This window comes from Chelonia mydas, chromosome 1 (genome assembly GCF_015237465.2).
Source record: "Chelonia mydas isolate rCheMyd1 chromosome 1, rCheMyd1.pri.v2, whole genome shotgun sequence".
NCBI lineage: Eukaryota > Metazoa > Chordata > Testudines > Cheloniidae > Chelonia > Chelonia mydas.
Window position 1 is genome coordinate 122,605,726 of NC_057849.1, and position 8,457 is coordinate 122,614,182.

Sequence of the window (8,457 nt, forward strand, 5' to 3'; positions counted from 1 at the left end):
CTGTAGCAAAGCATGTGGGCAGTCAGGATGGAAAGAGCCAGCTTAAAGCAAAGTGAGGTGAGTTGTGCCTCTCTGCCTTAGGTAGCAGCCTGTTTTCTCTTCCACTGTATTGGGATTCTTGCGTGTGTTATTGTTCTGAATTCTAAGAAATAAAGTAGTATGACATTGTCACTTTCTAGCAAGAGTATTTATATTTTTTATCTAACTTCTGTGGGTTTGTGTCAACATAACACAAACTAAGAGCTTTCTGCTGAAATCTGTCATGTCCAAGGGGATGCTAGCACGTGGTGGTCATATGACAAACACATAAGTCACCATTTGCAGGCCCCAATTTATCTAACCTTATTTTAATTAAGAGAGATCTTTATTTTGCTGTCTAACATTTTCTGGTTTTCTTTCTCTGTATGTAATTTAGTTATCTTCTTACAACTGGGCACTTCTGATTGATCCATTACTATATTATATATTGTGCCAGATACCACGGTGATGGGTGCATATATGCCACTTCTTCCCTCTGTGTCACCTAGGAGAAGATTGTGACAGAGTTCCCGGGGTGCAACCTGGACTGTGGGACCACTAAGCCCTCTGTTCCACTAACCTGGGTTATCCCTCTCACACTGTGATGCTGTTGTCAAATTACAATATTCTGTCAGGCGCTGCACTTACCCAGACATCCACAGGCAGGGATACACCCAACTGAGTTACATGAATGCTTCTCCCAGCCACTCATGAACCAACAATAGAGATGCAGCAGCCAATTCCCCCCAGCTCCCCAGCCTTGCACCCCATAACTGTACTGTCCTGCACTGGTCAAAAGCCTAACCAGAGTAAGTTCATTACCCTGTCTGTCCCTCCCTCAATGTGGAGAAGACACACACTATCCTTTGTAAACTGAGTTGAGATTTCCCAAACACTTCAACCAAAACACACTGTTTCAGGTAAAATATAATTACCAACAACAGAAAAATAGATTTTAAGTTATTATAAGTAGTACGTGTAGAGATCAAACTTGGTTACATAAGAAATAAAAGTAAATTTGCAATCTGAGTTCTGTAAACTAAACAGGATTTGAATCAAGCAGTGTCTCACCCTGGTAGATGGTACAAACAGGTCACAGATCTTCAATCCACAGGCTGGAACTCTCCTTCAGCCTGGGACCACCATCCCCAGTTCAAAGGCTTTGTCCTTCAGATGTGCTCCCAAGTGTTGAGTTGTAGTGGGAGTAAGGCCAAATCATGATGTCACTTCCCTTTCTTTTATAGTTTCTTCCAGCTTGCTGGAAAGCTCTTTTGCTATGATGTCGATCAAGCAGTCTCCAGTGTCTATGTGCTCTCTCTAAGAAGTCTTCATTGCATACAGTTCCTGGGATAATGGATTCTCTTTAATGGGCCATCAGCAAGGAAGGCTGTTGTACAGTGTTGTACCTGAAAGGCTGATTGTGGGAGTTCCCAACCTCACAGCATATTTCAGTAACAAACACATAGCAAAACTTCATAACTCCACATACAATGATAGCACATACAATTCAAGAGGATACAAATGTCCATCCACTTAAGACTTTTTAAATGATCCCTCACAAGGCACACTTTGTACAAAACATATAATAATTATATGACAGTGGTGAATATGGGGGTTCCAGGGTGTTGCTTTGAGGTACAGAGTGTCACAAAGACAGAACTTAAAAATCACAATACTTCTACAGGGGCAAGCACTGGTGCTGTAATAAATAACATTAGTTTTAGAAACCAGAAGTAAAGCTACAACATAAGAAGTGTACTATGGAATGTAAATTTGTACTTTCCCCACCCACCCATGTTTGCTGTGTAAAACATATAACAACTTACATATAACCTTCCTTTTACATTTTGAGAGCACCAAGATATGCTATTTTCTAGGATATTATTTTGCAAATGGGGGGTCCAAACAAGGTTCTAGATGGGTCACAGGCCTGGTGCAGACAGGAGGGCAGGGGAGTGAGAGAGGGGTAGAGGAAGTTGAAGAGTGAGCCCTGTGTCCACTCACCTCGCAGCAGCAGCTCCGGTTCTGGGTATCTAGGCCCGGTTCCCCACTGCAGGTATTGTTACCTGGTGCAAGTAGTCTCAATGCCACTCAGGTTTGGCCTGGCCACCAAGTGGGGAGCTGGACCCCACCTGCGGGACAGGAGCCACCACTGCAGGGTGAGTGCATGGCAGGCTCACTCTCCAACTTCCTCTCCCCCCTGCCCCTGGGGCCTCCCCTCCGCACCAGGCCAGGATTATGGTTGCAGTGTTGGGGCAGAGGGTGCTGCTGTGGGTGCTCAGAGCCTCCTTTGTGGGGTGAGGAGGAGGAAGTGGCAAAGTAGAAGGAGGACACTGGCCTATGAATTCCCCCCCCTACCCCCGATGCCAAATTTGGGCCTTTGGCATGTACCTAGTTTGCGTGTGCCTTAATCCAGCCTTGCCCATGTCTCAGGATTTTTTTAAAACATGGCATGCTGGGATCTGATAGCAATACTTAGTGAGTGTAGGCTACTTTGCCTTACTACAGTAATGTTTTTATTAAATTAACACAAAATCAATGTTGTTGCACAGTGATAGGATTTAAAAATAGTAAATAGTAGTTTCTTGCTAGCTAGATAATGGTGGGTTCCAAAAAAGAGACAAAATGCACTTGGTGGGCTGCCTTAGTAAAAAAGTTTGGGAACCACTGGTCTAGGAAATATCACTATTAAAAGCACAATAACCTGTGCTGGTTACACAACTTATTGAGCCATTAAAACTGAAATGAATAGCGAACAACTAGACTTAGCAAAAGCATGCCTACAACAACTATTTTCTGTTCTTTTATCCCGTCTAATGTATCTGATGAGTGACCAAAAAATAGTGAGCATTTTCCTCATTATCCTTCTCTTTTCCTTTTCTTCGCTCAAAGGTCACCCCTAAAGCACAGTCTGCAGCTTATACATATTAGTTCCTTTTTATGAAAGTCAGCCTTGACATCAGCAGGAGAGGGATATTTTTCTTCAGTAAGTGACTACTAAGAAATCAGGAATTAGTGACACCTGCCCTTATTCGACTGATTAAGACCTGCTAAGAGTAAAGATCTCATTGAATCTCTACAAATAAAGGCCTCGTCTACACTAGAAAGTTATACTGTTATATCAATACAAGGCACCTTTTTACCAGAATAACTGTGTCCACACTAGGGCTTGTACTGGTATAACTATGTCAGTAAGAAGTCACATGCCTAACTGACATAGTTATAGGGGCATAACTGTCAAGTGTAGGCCAGCCGTAATTACAATTTGCAAATTCATCTCTGAGTAATTCCATTGACATCAGTGGAGTTGCATCAAGTATGAGTTTGGCCCAATTTAAAAAATACATAAATAAAAAGGTTTTAGTTAGATACACAAAAGGTTAGGCTTTTCCCCCTCTACACTGTTCTCATTTGACTTTCTGAGAGGCTTTTTATGGAAATGAGAGTCATAGAGCTTAAGGCCAAAAGGTACCACCAGATCATCTAGTCTGATCTCCTGTGCATCACAGGATTAAAGTTGTAAGAAACTCGTCATTTTTGTTTTGTGGAATTTTATGGGGGAACTATTAATGATTTTATTTTATACATGTTGTAACTCCCTTCAGGTTCCAGTCAAAGAACTCTTTTTGCTTAAAGACATGTAAACTCGTGAATTCTCATGTTTTCAATTCAAAAGCTATCTTGGCATAAAAAAAAAACTGGCCTATTTCATACATATTATCTAGCAAACAGATTCTATTTTGCTTAAAAATGAGGCCATTCTCTCTGGGAAAGGGGGCAGGTCAAATACTCATGACAGTGAGATTCTCCATGCTAGTGGGCCCATTTTTGAGGTCAAAACAAAATGCAATACAACCTTGAATTTAAAGCAGTTTTGTATTTAGCTATGAATATTTCAGCACCTCTAGTGAGAACAAATGCATGTTTGTAGAGCACTCTGAAATCCTCAGATGAAAGACATTAAGTGCAAAGCTTCATGCTACCACTAAAGTGTTAAAAATGTTGCCATTGAGGTAATTAGGAATAGGATCAAGCCTTATTATTATTTGAATGATCTGTTGGATTCTTAGAGCCAGGACTGTGCATAGCAAGAGTTCTGTTAGTGGCTTTTGTTAGAAAGAAGTTAGCGGATGCCTGAAGCAGTACTGCAGAGCGAAGCCTCATAACGTTGACCTTGTTTAAAAAGGGCTCATTCATAACTTCCTCTGAAAAATCCATGGTAGGAAGAAAAATTTTGCAAGGTTCCTCTTGCAGAGTTTCCTCCACATTCTTTCTACAGGGGTAAGGAGGGTAGACTTACCTCACTTTAAATAAGTCGGGGAGTTGACAACCAAGGATCTGCTGTGATTGGGGTGAATCATAGAAGAATCTGCTGAAGGCATAGAGCCACCGATGTGGAATCCCTCTACTTCTGCATTGGCTCCTGATCTCCATGCAGCAATGTTAACGGTGACTTGTCAGCCTGTAGTTATCCCAGGCCCTATTTTCAGAGGGGCTCCCCTGAGAAAGAGAAACTTCAAAAGAATTTTAACACAGGTTCCTTTTTGAGCCTTCTCTGTGAGACTGGTGCAAATTCCCTTGATGCATCTAGCATAGCTTTCTTCCTTTCCTAATCATGGAGACCCAGACCTATGAAAGCTCCTTCATGGTATGTAGGGCAGAGGGGAACAGTGGCATACAAAGGTAGTTGTTCCCTTTAGCATGTGTGGGATGAGTGGAGGATGCCTTGACACACAGTTCTAGGGAGTACAATTCACCCAAAATTCCTGCCCCCCACCCCACCCCACACACACAGAAAAGAGCCTGATGCAAATGCTCTTGATTTTTTTTTAAATTCTGCCTTTTGAAAAAAAAGAGTTTCATGAAACATTTTCCCCTTAATTTAAACTCATTGTTTTCCAAGGGAAATTTAATCTGAAAAAAAAAAATGTATTTCTTACTAAGTGGGAGCAAGTGCTATGCAAACAAAGAATCCTGTGTAAAAGTAATCCTTGTACTGCTGGTAGGACTACATTGAGGTTAAAAAAAAAATGTAGCATTCCAAACATGTGTTTTGCCAGAACAGAATGGACCTTGAACCTCAAGGATTTGTGGGCTAGATCCTCCATTGGTAGTTCTATTGACTTCAAGAGAGTTACCCATGGCTGAGGATCTGGCCCTTATATTCTTTTTAAATACAGAATTCATGACTTTCCAAAAGGTTCTGAATTTGCCAATATGAATTAGCCATTGCCATTGGAGTCCATTTCCAATATCCTGAGTCAAAATTTCCAAGGTAGGACCTGACAAAGGAATGTGAGTAAAGGCATGATGTCCCTGAGAATAGGATGAAAATAACCAAGTGCCATATATAGGTGTGTAAAGGAGAGGAAGGTGCGAGTAGCTTCACCCTAGAAAAGGTTGGACAGAATCTAGTTCATGAAAACTGCCTTGTGAGTCAAGGATCACAGCCACTAGAACTTGTCCCCCTCGTGCATGTGTAGTATTTTGTATTAATGGACACATTATTAGGGCATTATAGATCAACTGGGATGCCCTTACACATACAGAGAAGGAATTTACTCCTTGACTGGTCCCACTCATTTCAGTAAAGTAGTGTAGCCTAGTAGCTAACACATTGGACGGAGACTCAAGAGACCTTGGTTCTGTTCCCAGTTCTGCTGTTAGATGACCTTGGCCAAGTCACTTAATTTCTCTGTAAAAGAGGCTAATGATGCTTGTAAAGTGTTTTGAAATATACTGATTATTACTGTACTGCAAAGTGGTACACAGAGTGAGTTATGCTGTCGCAAATTGGCCATTAAGTTGCATTTGCTTTGCTGCGGCAGAGGGCACTCTTAAAATGTTTTCTTTTACCTTTTAAGTCTGGGATCAAATATGACTGGTACTAGCAGTATTCCGAATTCTAGGAACAGGAAACATCTGCTTATGCCAGTAGTAGCTTATTCCAAAGTTAGAAAGGTGAAAGAAAGCTTCTAAAGGTTATCCACTGTAACTCACATGCCTTGTATACCAGGAAAAATCATAGTTATATTGTGCTAGATTATGATACCATTATTTATGTTTGGTACTACTGTATGTCACACCTCAGAAAAACTACATCTGCATTCCCCCTCCATGATCCAGCAATGGCACCCACTCTCAGACTTCCAGATCCCCAGCCATCACCTCTCTTGGGAAGAGACCTGTCTCTGTCTCCCTTCTCACTGAGGTATTTCCAGGCTTCACAGTTCCCTGCCTCCACTGAGAATTCCCCAGCAAGTCAGACTGCCTAAGCATGCCTGTTATGCTTTATCTTCTGAGGCTACAAACAGTGTAATAGCCATGATGATAAGTTACCACACCGCTTTTTCTAAGCAAGTACATTTATTGTTAAGATAAAAGCATTACAGAGAAAACATATTAAAAAAAAGCCTATATGCATGCTAGTAAGCTTACCAGAGATCGCCCCTCCATCCCCATCTCCAGCAAGGGCTCTGGTCAATGTCAGTCCCTTCCCTTGGTCTGAAGGTCTTGTCCATTTGCTGGCTCAGAACAAAGGCCATAAGTCAATTTAAAATAAGGTTATTTATTCAAAAGTCCTTCCTTTTGTCTTTTGGTCTCTAGTGAATCCAGTTTGAACCAGTATATGCACATCTCTCCAGGTGGTGGGGCCTCTCTGGAGGTCTTACCACCTGAGTGAATTTGACTAAATCACTCTCCCCACACACTGTTCTTAGCTCCCAGAGGGCTGTTGGTTCCCCTCCCCCATGGAATTACATACGATCCCTGGCCCACAGTGACACATACATTTAATTCAGTAAGATATCCCAAAGATATTGCTGGATATTGCCATATTTGTCATGCTGTACTCTACAAATACAGTATATGCCAGATTATCTGAATAGTATGGGGGACACAGATTATATTTAGATAATTAGAAGTTTGAATAATCGAGCCATTCAGCAATGGGATGGCTTTCCCTGTACCCAGAGGCTTGTCCTCTTCCTCCCAGTCCTAGCCAGGGGTCTCTGCTGTGTCCTGCTCACTCACTCCCATGACAGCAGGACTGCAGAGGGCTCCCTGTGCTGCTGCAGGGCCAGTAACACCCAGTCCCTGAAGATGCAAGGGGTGTGTGCAGGGGAGCAGAGGAGGCTGAGGTCCAGGCAGGACACAGCAGAGACCCTTTGGTCAAGACTCTGCTCTGCCCCACCAGGACCACAGCCTTCCCTGCAGCTTGTGCCGGCAGGGATTGAGTGTCGCCAGCCCTGCGGCAGCTCCACTGTCATGGCCCTGCTCACTCTCTCCTGTGATGATGGGCTACAGAGGGCTCCCTGCACCTCCACAGGAGCCATTCACCAGCAGGGGTGGCCTCCCACTCAACCACGGGCTCATCCTCCTCACAGTCCTTGCCAGAAAAAGAGATCACACTGCAGAGGGTGTATATCTCACACTGGGGGACAAGGAAGAGATTTGGATAATGCGAAAGTTTGGATAATAGGGTTTTGGATAAACGGAAGTATACTGTAGTCCCATCGACTTCAGTGGGACTTCATGTGGAGTAAGTTACTGCTGAAGAAGAGGATTGCAGTCAATTTTCAGTATTTCACAAATGTGCCAGTGTTCTAGACACATGTAGAAGTAATTTAGCCTAACAGCAACATTTCAGGCCCCTGTTCGAAAACAATAATATATTCTCCCAGACCTACAACCTCTCTCCTAGGAGAAGCTTAGGAGAAAAATGACCCTTCCAATGTGACTTGAAGGTCCACAGATTTGGGCTATGACTAACTGAGGCAGGAGACAAACTCTGTAATGGAGGATCCCTCACTGAGAGCACCTCACTTCTGGTCACTTCAAAATTAAACCACAGGGTGTTAGCTCAGGCATCTCAGATTATTTCAATGGCTGTAATATCACACAAGAGGCAATCTCTGAGGTAATCAGAACCTTCCAGTGCTTTCCTATTTTCCAGGTCCATCACCTTCAAACTCCAGATGGAACATCAGCACTTCAAAGGAGCATTACTACATTCTGCCACAGCGCAAAAACTATAATCATAAAAGAAATCAGTGCAGGTAATATGGCAGGAGCCATAATGTTGAATGTCCTGGTTTTATATGTGTAAAATCTGAACCATAATATGGCATTACATAGATTTAAACATGTAACATCTTTGCAGTTTTTTCTTGAAGAAGAAGAAGAAGAAGAAGAAGAAGAAGAAGAAGAAGAAGAAGAAGAAAGGAGTCTGACCTTACACTCTATGTAATCACTGAAACAAAACACCGCTGTATTCAGTGTTGCCAAATCTTCTGACGTTATTGAGAGCCTTGTGATATCTGGAGTTTTCTGAGAGCCTCAATTCCTGGAATCAGGTGATAACAGGAGAATTTCAGCTTTTGTTTTTTAACAATGTAAGTTTCTAGCCCTACTGGCTCAGGAAAAGAGCCTGAAAAGGTG

At 42.5% G+C, this 8,457-nt stretch overlaps 1 long non-coding RNA gene across 2 annotated transcripts in view; it reads left to right on the forward strand.

Moving 5' to 3' along the window:
* Nucleotides 1–8,226, forward strand: part of LOC119565214 — a 49,959-nt gene extending 41,733 nt beyond the window's left edge. For both annotated transcript variants that reach the window (XR_005223858.1, XR_006284461.1), the window contains exons 2-3: nt 7,973–8,075; nt 8,180–8,226. This is a non-coding gene — a long non-coding RNA (uncharacterized LOC119565214). The remainder of the gene's footprint in view (nt 1–7,972; nt 8,076–8,179) is intronic.
* The last annotated feature ends 231 nt before the right edge of the window (nt 8,227–8,457 follow it).